Genomic DNA, 16,383 nt, shown 5'->3' with positions numbered 1-16,383 from the left:
CTAATCTCGCACGGAAACGAACAAACCAATGCTGCTTTTGATGAAAATTGTCTCTCACAAAAACCTGGCACACTGCAAAATCCTAAATGAAATCATGTGATTGTCAGTCTTCGAACAGGTAGTTTAATGTATGCTTTGGGGCAGTTTTTTGACACCTGGATGAGAAACGTTCCCTAAGTAAACTGCCTGTTACTCAGGCCCAGAAACTAGGATATGCATATAAATGGTAGATTTGGATGGAACACACTCTAAAGTTTCCAAAACTGTTAAAATAATGTCTCTGAGTATAACAGAACTGATATGGCAGGCGAAAACATGAGGAAAATGTATCCAGGAGGTGGGATTTTTTTGATGTGGGTAGTTTTCAATTGAATGCCTATTGAGTTTCTAATGGGTTAGGACCCAGATTGCAGTTCCAATGGCTACCACTAGATGTCAACAGTCTTTAGACATTGTTTCAGGCTTGTTTTCATACACTTAACCTGTCGGGCAGAGGCACGTGCTGATGGAGGTGGCATGTCAGATAGTTCATTTCCCCATAGAACAGGCCTCCATTCCAAATTATACAGTCATCAAAATCTGAACTAGGAATCCTCTCCAAAGATGTTAAAAGTCAAAGACCTCGTGGCGCAATGGTAGCGCGTCTGACTCCAGATCAGAAGGTTGCGTGTTCAACTCACGTCGTGGTCATGGTTTTTATGTGTGCAATCTCTGCCTTCTTTACTCAGTGAATCAGCACAAGTACCAATGTGGCTTTACAGTACTAATCTCGCACGGAAACGAACAAACCAATGCTGCTTTTGATGAAAATTGTCTCTCACAAAAACCTGGCACACTGCAAAATCCTAAATGAAATCATGTGATTGTCAGTCTTCGAACAGGTAGTTTAATGTATGCTTTGGGGCAGTTTTTTGACACCTGGATGAGAAACGTTCCCTAAGTAAACTGCCTGTTACTCAGGCCCAGAAACTAGGATATGCATATAAATGGTAGATTTGGATGGAACACACTCTAAAGTTTCCAAAACTGTTAAAATAATGTCTCTGAGTATAACAGAACTGATATGGCAGGCGAAAACATGAGGAAAATGTATCCAGGAGGTGGGATTTTTTTGATGTGGGTAGTTTTCAATTGAATGCCTATTGAGTTTCTAATGGGTTAGGACCCAGATTGCAGTTCCAATGGCTACCACTAGATGTCAACAGTCTTTAGACATTGTTTCAGGCTTGTTTTCATACACTTAACCTGTCGGGCAGAGGCACGTGCTGATGGAGGTGGCATGTCAGATAGTTCATTTCCCCATAGAACAGGCCTCCATTCCAAATTATACAGTCATCAAAATCTGAACTAGGAATCCTCTCCAAAGATGTTAAAAGTCAAAGACCTCGTGGCGCAATGGTAGCGCGTCTGACTCCAGATCAGAAGGTTGCGTGTTCAACTCACGTCGTGGTCATGGTTTTTATGTGTGCAATCTCTGCCTTCTTTACTCAGTGAATCAGCACAAGTACCAATGTGGCTTTACAGTACTAATCTCGCACGGAAACGAACAAACCAATGCTGCTTTTGATGAAAATTGTCTCTCACAAAAACCTGGCACACTGCAAAATCCTAAATGAAATCATGTGATTGTCAGTCTTCGAACAGGTAGTTTAATGTATGCTTTGGGGCAGTTTTTTGACACCTGGATGAGAAACGTTCCCTAAGTAAACTGCCTGTTACTCAGGCCCAGAAACTAGGATATGCATATAAATGGTAGATTTGGATGGAACACACTCTAAAGTTTCCAAAACTGTTAAAATAATGTCTCTGAGTATAACAGAACTGATATGGCAGGCGAAAACATGAGGAAAATGTATCCAGGAGGTGGGATTTTTTTGATGTGGGTAGTTTTCAATTGAATGCCTATTGAGTTTCTAATGGGTTAGGACCCAGATTGCAGTTCCAATGGCTACCACTAGATGTCAACAGTCTTTAGACATTGTTTCAGGCTTGTTTTCATACACTTAACCTGTCGGGCAGAGGCACGTGCTGATGGAGGTGGCATGTCAGATAGTTCATTTCCCCATAGAACAGGCCTCCATTCCAAATTATACAGTCATCAAAATCTGAACTAGGAATCCTCTCCAAAGATGTTAAAAGTCAAAGACCTCGTGGCGCAATGGTAGCGCGTCTGACTCCAGATCAGAAGGTTGCGTGTTCAACTCACGTCGTGGTCATGGTTTTTATGTGTGCAATCTCTGCCTTCTTTACTCAGTGAATCAGCACAAGTACCAATGTGGCTTTACAGTACTAATCTCGCACGGAAACGAACAAACCAATGCTGCTTTTGATGAAAATTGTCTCTCACAAAAACCTGGCACACTGCAAAATCCTAAATGAAATCATGTGATTGTCAGTCTTCGAACAGGTAGTTTAATGTATGCTTTGGGGCAGTTTTTTGACACCTGGATGAGAAACGTTCCCTAAGTAAACTGCCTGTTACTCAGGCCCAGAAACTAGGATATGCATATAAATGGTAGATTTGGATGGAACACACTCTAAAGTTTCCAAAACTGTTAAAATAATGTCTCTGAGTATAACAGAACTGATATGGCAGGCGAAAACATGAGGAAAATGTATCCAGGAGGTGGGATTTTTTTGATGTGGGTAGTTTTCAATTGAATGCCTATTGAGTTTCTAATGGGTTAGGACCCAGATTGCAGTTCCAATGGCTACCACTAGATGTCAACAGTCTTTAGACATTGTTTCAGGCTTGTTTTCATACACTTAACCTGTCGGGCAGAGGCACGTGCTGATGGAGGTGGCATGTCAGATAGTTCATTTCCCCATAGAACAGGCCTCCATTCCAAATTATACAGTCATCAAAATCTGAACTAGGAATCCTCTCCAAAGATGTTAAAAGTCAAAGACCTCGTGGCGCAATGGTAGCGCGTCTGACTCCAGATCAGAAGGTTGCGTGTTCAACTCACGTCGTGGTCATGGTTTTTATGTGTGCAATCTCTGCCTTCTTTACTCAGTGAATCAGCACAAGTACCAATGTGGCTTTACAGTACTAATCTCGCACGGAAACGAACAAACCAATGCTGCTTTTGATGAAAATTGTCTCTCACAAAAACCTGGCACACTGCAAAATCCTAAATGAAATCATGTGATTGTCAGTCTTCGAACAGGTAGTTTAATGTATGCTTTGGGGCAGTTTTTTGACACCTGGATGAGAAACGTTCCCTAAGTAAACTGCCTGTTACTCAGGCCCAGAAACTAGGATATGCATATAAATGGTAGATTTGGATGGAACACACTCTAAAGTTTCCAAAACTGTTAAAATAATGTCTCTGAGTATAACAGAACTGATATGGCAGGCGAAAACATGAGGAAAATGTATCCAGGAGGTGGGATTTTTTTGATGTGGGTAGTTTTCAATTGAATGCCTATTGAGTTTCTAATGGGTTAGGACCCAGATTGCAGTTCCAATGGCTACCACTAGATGTCAACAGTCTTTAGACATTGTTTCAGGCTTGTTTTCATACACTTAACCTGTCGGGCAGAGGCACGTGCTGATGGAGGTGGCATGTCAGATAGTTCATTTCCCCATAGAACAGGCCTCCATTCCAAATTATACAGTCATCAAAATCTGAACTAGGAATCCTCTCCAAAGATGTTAAAAGTCAAAGACCTCGTGGCGCAATGGTAGCGCGTCTGACTCCAGATCAGAAGGTTGCGTGTTCAACTCACGTCGTGGTCATGGTTTTTATGTGTGCAATCTCTGCCTTCTTTACTCAGTGAATCAGCACAAGTACCAATGTGGCTTTACAGTACTAATCTCGCACGGAAACGAACAAACCAATGCTGCTTTTGATGAAAATTGTCTATCACAAAAACCTGGCACACTTCAAAATCCTAAATGAAATCATGTGATTGTCAGTCTTCGAACAGGTAGTTTAATGTATGCTTTGGGGCAGTTTTTTGACACCTGGATGAGAAACGTTCCCTAAGTAAACTGCCTGTTACTCAGGCCCAGAAACTAGGATATGCATATAAATGGTAGATTTGGATGGAACACACTCTAAAGTTTCCAAAACTGTTAAAATAATGTCTCTGAGTATAACAGAACTGATATGGCAGGCGAAAACATGAGGAAAATGTATCCAGGAGGTGGGATTTTTTTGATGTGGGTAGTTTTCAATTGAATGCCTATTGAGTTTCTAATGGGTTAGGACCCAGATTGCAGTTCCAATGGCTACCACTAGATGTCAACAGTCTTTAGACATTGTTTCAGGCTTGTTTTCATACACTTAACCTGTCGGGCAGAGGCACGTGCTGATGGAGGTGGCATGTCAGATAGTTCATTTCCCCATAGAACAGGCCTCCATTCCAAATTATACAGTCATCAAAATCTGAACTAGGAATCCTCTCCAAAGATGTTAAAAGTCAAAGACCTCGTGGCGCAATGGTAGCGCGTCTGACTCCAGATCAGAAGGTTGCGTGTTCAACTCACGTCGTGGTCATGGTTTTTATGTGTGCAATCTCTGCCTTCTTTACTCAGTGAATCAGCACAAGTACCAATGTGGCTTTACAGTACTAATCTCGCACGGAAACGAACAAACCAATGCTGCTTTTGATGAAAATTGTCTATCACAAAAACCTGGCACACTGCAAAATCCTAAATGAAATCATGTGATTGTCAGTCTTCGAACAGGTAGTTTAATGTATGCTTTGGGGCAGTTTTTTGACACCTGGATGAGAAACGTTCCCTAAGTAAACTGCCTGTTACTCAGGCCCAGAAACTAGGATATGCATATAAATGGTAGATTTGGATGGAACACACTCTAAAGTTTCCAAAACTGTTAAAATAATGTCTCTGAGTATAACAGAACTGATATGGCAGGCGAAAACATGAGGAAAATGTATCCAGGAGGTGGGATTTTTTTGATGTGGGTAGTTTTCAATTGAATGCCTATTGAGTTTCTAATGGGTTAGGACCCAGATTGCAGTTCCAATGGCTACCACTAGATGTCAACAGTCTTTAGACATTGTTTCAGGCTTGTTTTCATACACTTAACCTGTCGGGCAGAGGCACGTGCTGATGGAGGTGGCATGTCAGATAGTTCATTTCCCCATAGAACAGGCCTCCATTCCAAATTATACAGTCATCAAAATCTGAACTAGGAATCCTCTCCAAAGATGTTAAAAGTCAAAGACCTCGTGGCGCAATGGTAGCGCGTCTGACTCCAGATCAGAAGGTTGCGTGTTCAACTCACGTCGTGGTCATGGTTTTTATGTGTGCAATCTCTGCCTTCTTTACTCAGTGAATCAGCACAAGTACCAATGTGGCTTTACAGTACTAATCTCGCACGGAAACGAACAAACCAATGCTGCTTTTGATGAAAATTGTCTATCACAAAAACCTGGCACACTGCAAAATCCTAAATGAAATCATGTGATTGTCAGTCTTCGAACAGGTAGTTTAATGTATGCTTTGGGGCAGTTTTTTGACACCTGGATGAGAAACGTTCCCTAAGTAAACTGCCTGTTACTCAGGCCCAGAAACTAGGATATGCATATAAATGGTAGATTTGGATGGAACACACTCTAAAGTTTCCAAAACTGTTAAAATAATGTCTCTGAGTATAACAGAACTGATATGGCAGGCGAAAACATGAGGAAAATGTATCCAGGAGGTGGGATTTTTTTGATGTGGGTAGTTTTCAATTGAATGCCTATTGAGTTTCTAATGGGTTAGGACCCAGATTGCAGTTCCAATGGCTACCACTAGATGTCAACAGTCTTTAGACATTGTTTCAGGCTTGTTTTCATACACTTAACCTGTCGGGCAGAGGCACGTGCTGATGGAGGTGGCATGTCAGATAGTTCATTTCCCCATAGAACAGGCCTCCATTCCAAATTATACAGTCATCAAAATCTGAACTAGGAATCCTCTCCAAAGATGTTAAAAGTCAAAGACCTCGTGGCGCAATGGTAGCGCGTCTGACTCCAGATCAGAAGGTTGCGTGTTCAACTCACGTCGTGGTCATGGTTTTTATGTGTGCAATCTCTGCCTTCTTTACTCAGTGAATCAGCACAAGTACCAATGTGGCTTTACAGTACTAATCTCGCACGGAAACGAACAAACCAATGCTGCTTTTGATGAAAATTGTCTATCACAAAAACCTGGCACACTGCAAAATCCTAAATGAAATCATGTGATTGTCAGTCTTCGAACAGGTAGTTTAATGTATGCTTTGGGGCAGTTTTTTGACACCTGGATGAGAAACGTTCCCTAAGTAAACTGCCTGTTACTCAGGCCCAGAAACTAGGATATGCATATAAATGGTAGATTTGGATGGAACACACTCTAAAGTTTCCAAAACTGTTAAAATAATGTCTCTGAGTATAACAGAACTGATATGGCAGGCGAAAACATGAGGAAAATGTATCCAGGAGGTGGGATTTTTTTGATGTGGGTAGTTTTCAATTGAATGCCTATTGAGTTTCTAATGGGTTAGGACCCAGATTGCAGTTCCAATGGCTACCACTAGATGTCAACAGTCTTTAGACATTGTTTCAGGCTTGTTTTCATACACTTAACCTGTCGGGCAGAGGCACGTGCTGATGGAGGTGGCATGTCAGATAGTTCATTTCCCCATAGAACAGGCCTCCATTCCAAATTATACAGTCATCAAAATCTGAACTAGGAATCCTCTCCAAAGATGTTAAAAGTCAAAGACCTCGTGGCGCAATGGTAGCGCGTCTGACTCCAGATCAGAAGGTTGCGTGTTCAACTCACGTCGTGGTCATGGTTTTTATGTGTGCAATCTCTGCCTTCTTTACTCAGTGAATCAGCACAAGTACCAATGTGGCTTTACAGTACTAATCTCGCACGGAAACGAACAAACCAATGCTGCTTTTGATGAAAATTGTCTATCACAAAAACCTGGCACACTTCAAAATCCTAAATGAAATCATGTGATTGTCAGTCTTCGAACAGGTAGTTTAATGTATGCTTTGGGGCAGTTTTTTGACACCTGGATGAGAAACGTTCCCTAAGTAAACTGCCTGTTACTCAGGCCCAGAAACTAGGATATGCATATAAATGGTAGATTTGGATGGAACACACTCTAAAGTTTCCAAAACTGTTAAAATAATGTCTCTGAGTATAACAGAACTGATATGGCAGGCGAAAACATGAGGAAAATGTATCCAGGAGGTGGGATTTTTTTGATGTGGGTAGTTTTCAATTGAATGCCTATTGAGTTTCTAATGGGTTAGGACCCAGATTGCAGTTCCAATGGCTACCACTAGATGTCAACAGTCTTTAGACATTGTTTCAGGCTTGTTTTCATACACTTAACCTGTCGGGCAGAGGCACGTGCTGATGGAGGTGGCATGTCAGATAGTTCATTTCCCCATAGAACAGGCCTCCATTCCAAATTATACAGTCATCAAAATCTGAACTAGGAATCCTCTCCAAAGATGTTAAAAGTCAAAGACCTCGTGGCGCAATGGTAGCGCGTCTGACTCCAGATCAGAAGGTTGCGTGTTCAACTCACGTCGTGGTCATGGTTTTTATGTGTGCAATCTCTGCCTTCTTTACTCAGTGAATCAGCACAAGTACCAATGTGGCTTTACAGTACTAATCTCGCACGGAAACGAACAAACCAATGCTGCTTTTGATGAAAATTGTCTATCACAAAAACCTGGCACACTTCAAAATCCTAAATGAAATCATGTGATTGTCAGTCTTCGAACAGGTAGTTTAATGTATGCTTTGGGGCAGTTTTTTGACACCTGGATGAGAAACGTTCCCTAAGTAAACTGCCTGTTACTCAGGCCCAGAAACTAGGATATGCATATAAATGGTAGATTTGGATGGAACACACTCTAAAGTTTCCAAAACTGTTAAAATAATGTCTCTGAGTATAACAGAACTGATATGGCAGGCGAAAACATGAGGAAAATGTATCCAGGAGGTGGGATTTTTTTGATGTGGGTAGTTTTCAATTGAATGCCTATTGAGTTTCTAATGGGTTAGGACCCAGATTGCAGTTCCAATGGCTACCACTAGATGTCAACAGTCTTTAGACATTGTTTCAGGCTTGTTTTCATACACTTAACCTGTCGGGCAGAGGCACGTGCTGATGGAGGTGGCATGTCAGATAGTTCATTTCCCCATAGAACAGGCCTCCATTCCAAATTATACAGTCATCAAAATCTGAACTAGGAATCCTCTCCAAAGATGTTAAAAGTCAAAGACCTCGTGGCGCAATGGTAGCGCGTCTGACTCCAGATCAGAAGGTTGCGTGTTCAACTCACGTCGTGGTCATGGTTTTTATGTGTGCAATCTCTGCCTTCTTTACTCAGTGAATCAGCACAAGTACCAATGTGGCTTTACAGTACTAATCTCGCACGGAAACGAACAAACCAATGCTGCTTTTGATGAAAATTGTCTATCACAAAAACCTGGCACACTTCAAAATCCTAAATGAAATCATGTGATTGTCAGTCTTCGAACAGGTAGTTTAATGTATGCTTTGGGGCAGTTTTTTGACACCTGGATGAGAAACGTTCCCTAAGTAAACTGCCTGTTACTCAGGCCCAGAAACTAGGATATGCATATAAATGGTAGATTTGGATGGAACACACTCTAAAGTTTCCAAAACTGTTAAAATAATGTCTCTGAGTATAACAGAACTGATATGGCAGGCGAAAACATGAGGAAAATGTATCCAGGAGGTGGGATTTTTTTGATGTGGGTAGTTTTCAATTGAATGCCTATTGAGTTTCTAATGGGTTAGGACCCAGATTGCAGTTCCAATGGCTACCACTAGATGTCAACAGTCTTTAGACATTGTTTCAGGCTTGTTTTCATACACTTAACCTGTCGGGCAGAGGCACGTGCTGATGGAGGTGGCATGTCAGATAGTTCATTTCCCCATAGAACAGGCCTCCATTCCAAATTATACAGTCATCAAAATCTGAACTAGGAATCCTCTCCAAAGATGTTAAAAGTCAAAGACCTCGTGGCGCAATGGTAGCGCGTCTGACTCCAGATCAGAAGGTTGCGTGTTCAACTCACGTCGTGGTCATGGTTTTTATGTGTGCAATCTCTGCCTTCTTTACTCAGTGAATCAGCACAAGTACCAATGTGGCTTTACAGTACTAATCTCGCACGGAAACGAACAAACCAATGCTGCTTTTGATGAAAATTGTCTATCACAAAAACCTGGCACACTTCAAAATCCTAAATGAAATCATGTGATTGTCAGTCTTCGAACAGGTAGTTTAATGTATGCTTTGGGGCAGTTTTTTGACACCTGGATGAGAAACGTTCCCTAAGTAAACTGCCTGTTACTCAGGCCCAGAAACTAGGATATGCATATAAATGGTAGATTTGGATGGAACACACTCTAAAGTTTCCAAAACTGTTAAAATAATGTCTCTGAGTATAACAGAACTGATATGGCAGGCGAAAACATGAGGAAAATGTATCCAGGAGGTGGGATTTTTTTGATGTGGGTAGTTTTCAATTGAATGCCTATTGAGTTTCTAATGGGTTAGGACCCAGATTGCAGTTCCAATGGCTACCACTAGATGTCAACAGTCTTTAGACATTGTTTCAGGCTTGTTTTCATACACTTAACCTGTCGGGCAGAGGCACGTGCTGATGGAGGTGGCATGTCAGATAGTTCATTTCCCCATAGAACAGGCCTCCATTCCAAATTATACAGTCATCAAAATCTGAACTAGGAATCCTCTCCAAAGATGTTAAAAGTCAAAGACCTCGTGGCGCAATGGTAGCGCGTCTGACTCCAGATCAGAAGGTTGCGTGTTCAACTCACGTCGTGGTCATGGTTTTTATGTGTGCAATCTCTGCCTTCTTTACTCAGTGAATCAGCACAAGTACCAATGTGGCTTTACAGTACTAATCTCGCACGGAAACGAACAAACCAATGCTGCTTTTGATGAAAATTGTCTATCACAAAAACCTGGCACACTTCAAAATCCTAAATGAAATCATGTGATTGTCAGTCTTCGAACAGGTAGTTTAATGTATGCTTTGGGGCAGTTTTTTGACACCTGGATGAGAAACGTTCCCTAAGTAAACTGCCTGTTACTCAGGCCCAGAAACTAGGATATGCATATAAATGGTAGATTTGGATGGAACACACTCTAAAGTTTCCAAAACTGTTAAAATAATGTCTCTGAGTATAACAGAACTGATATGGCAGGCGAAAACATGAGGAAAATGTATCCAGGAGGTGGGATTTTTTTGATGTGGGTAGTTTTCAATTGAATGCCTATTGAGTTTCTAATGGGTTAGGACCCAGATTGCAGTTCCAATGGCTACCACTAGATGTCAACAGTCTTTAGACATTGTTTCAGGCTTGTTTTCATACACTTAACCTGTCGGGCAGAGGCACGTGCTGATGGAGGTGGCATGTCAGATAGTTCATTTCCCCATAGAACAGGCCTCCATTCCAAATTATACAGTCATCAAAATCTGAACTAGGAATCCTCTCCAAAGATGTTAAAAGTCAAAGACCTCGTGGCGCAATGGTAGCGCGTCTGACTCCAGATCAGAAGGTTGCGTGTTCAACTCACGTCGTGGTCATGGTTTTTATGTGTGCAATCTCTGCCTTCTTTACTCAGTGAATCAGCACAAGTACCAATGTGGCTTTACAGTACTAATCTCGCACGGAAACGAACAAACCAATGCTGCTTTTGATGAAAATTGTCTATCACAAAAACCTGGCACACTTCAAAATCCTAAATGAAATCATGTGATTGTCAGTCTTCGAACAGGTAGTTTAATGTATGCTTTGGGGCAGTTTTTTGACACCTGGATGAGAAACGTTCCCTAAGTAAACTGCCTGTTACTCAGGCCCAGAAACTAGGATATGCATATAAATGGTAGATTTGGATGGAACACACTCTAAAGTTTCCAAAACTGTTAAAATAATGTCTCTGAGTATAACAGAACTGATATGGCAGGCGAAAACATGAGGAAAATGTATCCAGGAGGTGGGATTTTTTTGATGTGGGTAGTTTTCAATTGAATGCCTATTGAGTTTCTAATGGGTTAGGACCCAGATTGCAGTTCCAATGGCTACCACTAGATGTCAACAGTCTTTAGACATTGTTTCAGGCTTGTTTTCATACACTTAACCTGTCGGGCAGAGGCACGTGCTGATGGAGGTGGCATGTCAGATAGTTCATTTCCCCATAGAACAGGCCTCCATTCCAAATTATACAGTCATCAAAATCTGAACTAGGAATCCTCTCCAAAGATGTTAAAAGTCAAAGACCTCGTGGCGCAATGGTAGCGCGTCTGACTCCAGATCAGAAGGTTGCGTGTTCAACTCACGTCGTGGTCATGGTTTTTATGTGTGCAATCTCTGCCTTCTTTACTCAGTGAATCAGCACAAGTACCAATGTGGCTTTACAGTACTAATCTCGCACGGAAACGAACAAACCAATGCTGCTTTTGATGAAAATTGTCTATCACAAAAACCTGGCACACTTCAAAATCCTAAATGAAATCATGTGATTGTCAGTCTTCGAACAGGTAGTTTAATGTATGCTTTGGGGCAGTTTTTTGACACCTGGATGAGAAACGTTCCCTAAGTAAACTGCCTGTTACTCAGGCCCAGAAACTAGGATATGCATATAAATGGTAGATTTGGATGGAACACACTCTAAAGTTTCCAAAACTGTTAAAATAATGTCTCTGAGTATAACAGAACTGATATGGCAGGCGAAAACATGAGGAAAATGTATCCAGGAGGTGGGATTTTTTTGATGTGGGTAGTTTTCAATTGAATGCCTATTGAGTTTCTAATGGGTTAGGACCCAGATTGCAGTTCCAATGGCTACCACTAGATGTCAACAGTCTTTAGACATTGTTTCAGGCTTGTTTTCATACACTTAACCTGTCGGGCAGAGGCACGTGCTGATGGAGGTGGCATGTCAGATAGTTCATTTCCCCATAGAACAGGCCTCCATTCCAAATTATACAGTCATCAAAATCTGAACTAGGAATCCTCTCCAAAGATGTTAAAAGTCAAAGACCTCGTGGCGCAATGGTAGCGCGTCTGACTCCAGATCAGAAGGTTGCGTGTTCAACTCACGTCGTGGTCATGGTTTTTATGTGTGCAATCTCTGCCTTCTTTACTCAGTGAATCAGCACAAGTACCAATGTGGCTTTACAGTACTAATCTCGCACGGAAACGAACAAACCAATGCTGCTTTTGATGAAAATTGTCTATCACAAAAACCTGGCACACTTCAAAATCCTAAATGAAATCATGTGATTGTCAGTCTTCGAACAGGTAGTTTAATGTATGCTTTGGGGCAGTTTTTTGACACCTGGATGAGAAACGTTCCCTAAGTAAACTGCCTGTTACTCAGGCCCAGAAACTAGGATATGCATATAAATGGTAGATTTGGATGGAACACACTCTAAAGTTTCCAAAACTGTTAAAATAATGTCTCTGAGTATAACAGAACTGATATGGCAGGCGAAAACATGAGGAAAATGTATCCAGGAGGTGGGATTTTTTTGATGTGGGTAGTTTTCAATTGAATGCCTATTGAGTTTCTAATGGGTTAGGACCCAGATTGCAGTTCCAATGGCTACCACTAGATGTCAACAGTCTTTAGACATTGTTTCAGGCTTGTTTTCATACACTTAACCTGTCGGGCAGAGGCACGTGCTGATGGAGGTGGCATGTCAGATAGTTCATTTCCCCATAGAACAGGCCTCCATTCCAAATTATACAGTCATCAAAATCTGAACTAGGAATCCTCTCCAAAGATGTTAAAAGTCAAAGACCTCGTGGCGCAATGGTAGCGCGTCTGACTCCAGATCAGAAGGTTGCGTGTTCAACTCACGTCGTGGTCATGGTTTTTATGTGTGCAATCTCTGCCTTCTTTACTCAGTGAATCAGCACAAGTACCAATGTGGCTTTACAGTACTAATCTCGCACGGAAACGAACAAACCAATGCTGCTTTTGATGAAAATTGTCTATCACAAAAACCTGGCACACTTCAAAATCCTAAATGAAATCATGTGATTGTCAGTCTTCGAACAGGTAGTTTAATGTATGCTTTGGGGCAGTTTTTTGACACCTGGATGAGAAACGTTCCCTAAGTAAACTGCCTGTTACTCAGGCCCAGAAACTAGGATATGCATATAAATGGTAGATTTGGATGGAACACACTCTAAAGTTTCCAAAACTGTTAAAATAATGTCTCTGAGTATAACAGAACTGATATGGCAGGCGAAAACATGAGGAAAATGTATCCAGGAGGTGGGATTTTTTTGATGTGGGTAGTTTTCAATTGAATGCCTATTGAGTTTCTAATGGGTTAGGACCCAGATTGCAGTTCCAATGGCTACCACTAGATGTCAACAGTCTTTAGACATTGTTTCAGGCTTGTTTTCATACACTTAACCTGTCGGGCAGAGGCACGTGCTGATGGAGGTGGCATGTCAGATAGTTCATTTCCCCATAGAACAGGCCTCCATTCCAAATTATACAGTCATCAAAATCTGAACTAGGAATCCTCTCCAAAGATGTTAAAAGTCAAAGACCTCGTGGCGCAATGGTAGCGCGTCTGACTCCAGATCAGAAGGTTGCGTGTTCAACTCACGTCGTGGTCATGGTTTTTATGTGTGCAATCTCTGCCTTCTTTACTCAGTGAATCAGCACAAGTACCAATGTGGCTTTACAGTACTAATCTCGCACGGAAACGAACAAACCAATGCTGCTTTTGATGAAAATTGTCTATCACAAAAACCTGGCACACTTCAAAATCCTAAATGAAATCATGTGATTGTCAGTCTTCGAACAGGTAGTTTAATGTATGCTTTGGGGCAGTTTTTTGACACCTGGATGAGAAACGTTCCCTAAGTAAACTGCCTGTTACTCAGGCCCAGAAACTAGGATATGCATATAAATGGTAGATTTGGATGGAACACACTCTAAAGTTTCCAAAACTGTTAAAATAATGTCTCTGAGTATAACAGAACTGATATGGCAGGCGAAAACATGAGGAAAATGTATCCAGGAGGTGGGATTTTTTTGATGTGGGTAGTTTTCAATTGAATGCCTATTGAGTTTCTAATGGGTTAGGACCCAGATTGCAGTTCCAATGGCTACCACTAGATGTCAACAGTCTTTAGACATTGTTTCAGGCTTGTTTTCATACACTTAACCTGTCGGGCAGAGGCACGTGCTGATGGAGGTGGCATGTCAGATAGTTCATTTCCCCATAGAACAGGCCTCCATTCCAAATTATACAGTCATCAAAATCTGAACTAGGAATCCTCTCCAAAGATGTTAAAAGTCAAAGACCTCGTGGCGCAATGGTAGCGCGTCTGACTCCAGATCAGAAGGTTGCGTGTTCAACTCACGTCGTGGTCATGGTTTTTATGTGTGCAATCTCTGCCTTCTTTACTCAGTGAATCAGCACAAGTACCAATGTGGCTTTACAGTACTAATCTCGCACGGAAACGAACAAACCAATGCTGCTTTTGATGAAAATTGTCTATCACAAAAACCTGGCACACTTCAAAATCCTAAATGAAATCATGTGATTGTCAGTCTTCGAACAGGTAGTTTAATGTATGCTTTGGGGCAGTTTTTTGACACCTGGATGAGAAACGTTCCCTAAGTAAACTGCCTGTTACTCAGGCCCAGAAACTAGGATATGCATATAAATGGTAGATTTGGATGGAACACACTCTAAAGTTTCCAAAACTGTTAAAATAATGTCTCTGAGTATAACAGAACTGATATGGCAGGCGAAAACATGAGGAAAATGTATCCAGGAGGTGGGATTTTTTTGATGTGGGTAGTTTTCAATTGAATGCCTATTGAGTTTCTAATGGGTTAGGACCCAGATTGCAGTTCCAATGGCTACCACTAGATGTCAACAGTCTTTAGACATTGTTTCAGGCTTGTTTTCATACACTTAACCTGTCGGGCAGAGGCACGTGCTGATGGAGGTGGCATGTCAGATAGTTCATTTCCCCATAGAACAGGCCTCCATTCCAAATTATACAGTCATCAAAATCTGAACTAGGAATCCTCTCCAAAGATGTTAAAAGTCAAAGACCTCGTGGCGCAATGGTAGCGCGTCTGACTCCAGATCAGAAGGTTGCGTGTTCAACTCACGTCGTGGTCATGGTTTTTATGTGTGCAATCTCTGCCTTCTTTACTCAGTGAATCAGCACAAGTACCAATGTGGCTTTACAGTACTAATCTCGCACGGAAACGAACAAACCAATGCTGCTTTTGATGAAAATTGTCTATCACAAAACCTGGCACACTTCAAAATCCTAAATGAAATCATGTGATTGTCAGTCTTCGAACAGGTAGTTTAATGTATGCTTTGGGGCAGTTTTTTGACACCTGGATGAGAAACGTTCCCTAAGTAAACTGCCTGTTACTCAGGCCCAGAAACTAGGATATGCATATAAATGGTAGATTTGGATGGAACACACTCTAAAGTTTCCAAAACTGTTAAAATAATGTCTCTGAGTATAACAGAACTGATATGGCAGGCGAAAACATGAGGAAAATGTATCCAGGAGGTGGGATTTTTTTGATGTGGGTAGTTTTCAATTGAATGCCTATTGAGTTTCTAATGGGTTAGGACCCAGATTGCAGTTCCAATGGCTACCACTAGATGTCAACAGTCTTTAGACATTGTTTCAGGCTTGTTTTCATACACTTAACCTGTCGGGCAGAGGCACGTGCTGATGGAGGTGGCATGTCAGATAGTTCATTTCCCCATAGAACAGGCCTCCATTCCAAATTATACAGTCATCAAAATCTGAACTAGGAATCCTCTCCAAAGATGTTAAAAGTCAAAGACCTCGTGGCGCAATGGTAGCGCGTCTGACTCCAGATCAGAAGGTTGCGTGTTCAACTCACGTCGTGGTCATGGTTTTTATGTGTGCAATCTCTGCCTTCTTTACTCAGTGAATCAGCACAAGTACCAATGTGGCTTTACAGTACTAATCTCGCACGGAAACGAACAAACCAATGCTGCTTTTGATGAAAATTGTCTATCACAAAAACCTGGCACACTTCAAAATCCTAAATGAAATCATGTGATTGTCAGTCTTCGAACAGGTAGTTTAATGTATGCTTTGGGGCAGTTTTTTGACACCTGGATGAGAAACGTTCCCTAAGTAAACTGCCTGTTACTCAGGCCCAGAAACTAGGATATGCATATAAATGGTAGATTTGGATGGAACACACTCTAAAGTTTCCAAAACTGTTAAAATAATGTCTCTGAGTATAACAGAACTGATATGGCAGGCGAAAACATGAGGAAAATGTATCCAGGAGGTGGGATTTTTTTGATGTGGGTAG

At 41.4% G+C, this 16,383-nt stretch overlaps 21 non-coding genes across 21 annotated transcripts; all 21 read left to right on the top strand.

The window, feature by feature from the left end:
- The first annotated feature begins 618 nt into the window (after positions 1-618).
- trnaw-cca (transfer RNA tryptophan (anticodon CCA)) lies at positions 619-690 on the top strand. Its single transcript has one exon. It is a non-coding gene; the product is annotated as a tRNA-Trp (tRNA).
- A 691-nt stretch (positions 691-1,381) lies between these two features.
- trnaw-cca (transfer RNA tryptophan (anticodon CCA)) lies at positions 1,382-1,453 on the top strand. Its single transcript has one exon. It is a non-coding gene; the product is annotated as a tRNA-Trp (tRNA).
- A 691-nt stretch (positions 1,454-2,144) lies between these two features.
- On the top strand, positions 2,145-2,216 carry trnaw-cca (transfer RNA tryptophan (anticodon CCA)). The gene has a single exon. It is a non-coding gene; the product is annotated as a tRNA-Trp (tRNA).
- A 691-nt stretch (positions 2,217-2,907) lies between these two features.
- trnaw-cca (transfer RNA tryptophan (anticodon CCA)) lies at positions 2,908-2,979 on the top strand. Its single transcript has one exon. It is a non-coding gene; the product is annotated as a tRNA-Trp (tRNA).
- Positions 2,980-3,670: 691 nt separating this feature from the next.
- Positions 3,671-3,742, top strand: trnaw-cca (transfer RNA tryptophan (anticodon CCA)). Its single transcript has one exon. It is a non-coding gene; the product is annotated as a tRNA-Trp (tRNA).
- A 691-nt stretch (positions 3,743-4,433) lies between these two features.
- On the top strand, positions 4,434-4,505 carry trnaw-cca (transfer RNA tryptophan (anticodon CCA)). The gene has a single exon. It is a non-coding gene; the product is annotated as a tRNA-Trp (tRNA).
- Positions 4,506-5,196: 691 nt separating this feature from the next.
- Positions 5,197-5,268, top strand: trnaw-cca (transfer RNA tryptophan (anticodon CCA)). Its single transcript has one exon. It is a non-coding gene; the product is annotated as a tRNA-Trp (tRNA).
- A 691-nt stretch (positions 5,269-5,959) lies between these two features.
- trnaw-cca (transfer RNA tryptophan (anticodon CCA)) lies at positions 5,960-6,031 on the top strand. Its single transcript has one exon. It is a non-coding gene; the product is annotated as a tRNA-Trp (tRNA).
- A 691-nt stretch (positions 6,032-6,722) lies between these two features.
- On the top strand, positions 6,723-6,794 carry trnaw-cca (transfer RNA tryptophan (anticodon CCA)). The gene has a single exon. It is a non-coding gene; the product is annotated as a tRNA-Trp (tRNA).
- Positions 6,795-7,485: 691 nt separating this feature from the next.
- trnaw-cca (transfer RNA tryptophan (anticodon CCA)) lies at positions 7,486-7,557 on the top strand. Its single transcript has one exon. It is a non-coding gene; the product is annotated as a tRNA-Trp (tRNA).
- A 691-nt stretch (positions 7,558-8,248) lies between these two features.
- On the top strand, positions 8,249-8,320 carry trnaw-cca (transfer RNA tryptophan (anticodon CCA)). The gene has a single exon. It is a non-coding gene; the product is annotated as a tRNA-Trp (tRNA).
- Positions 8,321-9,011: 691 nt separating this feature from the next.
- On the top strand, positions 9,012-9,083 carry trnaw-cca (transfer RNA tryptophan (anticodon CCA)). The gene has a single exon. It is a non-coding gene; the product is annotated as a tRNA-Trp (tRNA).
- A 691-nt stretch (positions 9,084-9,774) lies between these two features.
- On the top strand, positions 9,775-9,846 carry trnaw-cca (transfer RNA tryptophan (anticodon CCA)). The gene has a single exon. It is a non-coding gene; the product is annotated as a tRNA-Trp (tRNA).
- A 691-nt stretch (positions 9,847-10,537) lies between these two features.
- Positions 10,538-10,609, top strand: trnaw-cca (transfer RNA tryptophan (anticodon CCA)). The gene has a single exon. It is a non-coding gene; the product is annotated as a tRNA-Trp (tRNA).
- A 691-nt stretch (positions 10,610-11,300) lies between these two features.
- trnaw-cca (transfer RNA tryptophan (anticodon CCA)) lies at positions 11,301-11,372 on the top strand. Its single transcript has one exon. It is a non-coding gene; the product is annotated as a tRNA-Trp (tRNA).
- A 691-nt stretch (positions 11,373-12,063) lies between these two features.
- trnaw-cca (transfer RNA tryptophan (anticodon CCA)) lies at positions 12,064-12,135 on the top strand. The gene has a single exon. It is a non-coding gene; the product is annotated as a tRNA-Trp (tRNA).
- A 691-nt stretch (positions 12,136-12,826) lies between these two features.
- trnaw-cca (transfer RNA tryptophan (anticodon CCA)) lies at positions 12,827-12,898 on the top strand. Its single transcript has one exon. It is a non-coding gene; the product is annotated as a tRNA-Trp (tRNA).
- A 691-nt stretch (positions 12,899-13,589) lies between these two features.
- Positions 13,590-13,661, top strand: trnaw-cca (transfer RNA tryptophan (anticodon CCA)). Its single transcript has one exon. It is a non-coding gene; the product is annotated as a tRNA-Trp (tRNA).
- A 691-nt stretch (positions 13,662-14,352) lies between these two features.
- trnaw-cca (transfer RNA tryptophan (anticodon CCA)) lies at positions 14,353-14,424 on the top strand. The gene has a single exon. It is a non-coding gene; the product is annotated as a tRNA-Trp (tRNA).
- A 691-nt stretch (positions 14,425-15,115) lies between these two features.
- On the top strand, positions 15,116-15,187 carry trnaw-cca (transfer RNA tryptophan (anticodon CCA)). Its single transcript has one exon. It is a non-coding gene; the product is annotated as a tRNA-Trp (tRNA).
- Positions 15,188-15,877: 690 nt separating this feature from the next.
- trnaw-cca (transfer RNA tryptophan (anticodon CCA)) lies at positions 15,878-15,949 on the top strand. Its single transcript has one exon. It is a non-coding gene; the product is annotated as a tRNA-Trp (tRNA).
- Positions 15,950-16,383: the final 434 nt, after the last annotated feature.

The sequence above is a fragment of the Oncorhynchus kisutch genome, linkage group LG27, assembly GCF_002021735.2.
Source record: "Oncorhynchus kisutch isolate 150728-3 linkage group LG27, Okis_V2, whole genome shotgun sequence".
Lineage (NCBI taxonomy): Eukaryota > Metazoa > Chordata > Actinopteri > Salmoniformes > Salmonidae > Oncorhynchus > Oncorhynchus kisutch.
Note: the sequence above shows the minus strand (reverse complement) of the source record. Positions and strands in the feature narration are given on the sequence as shown.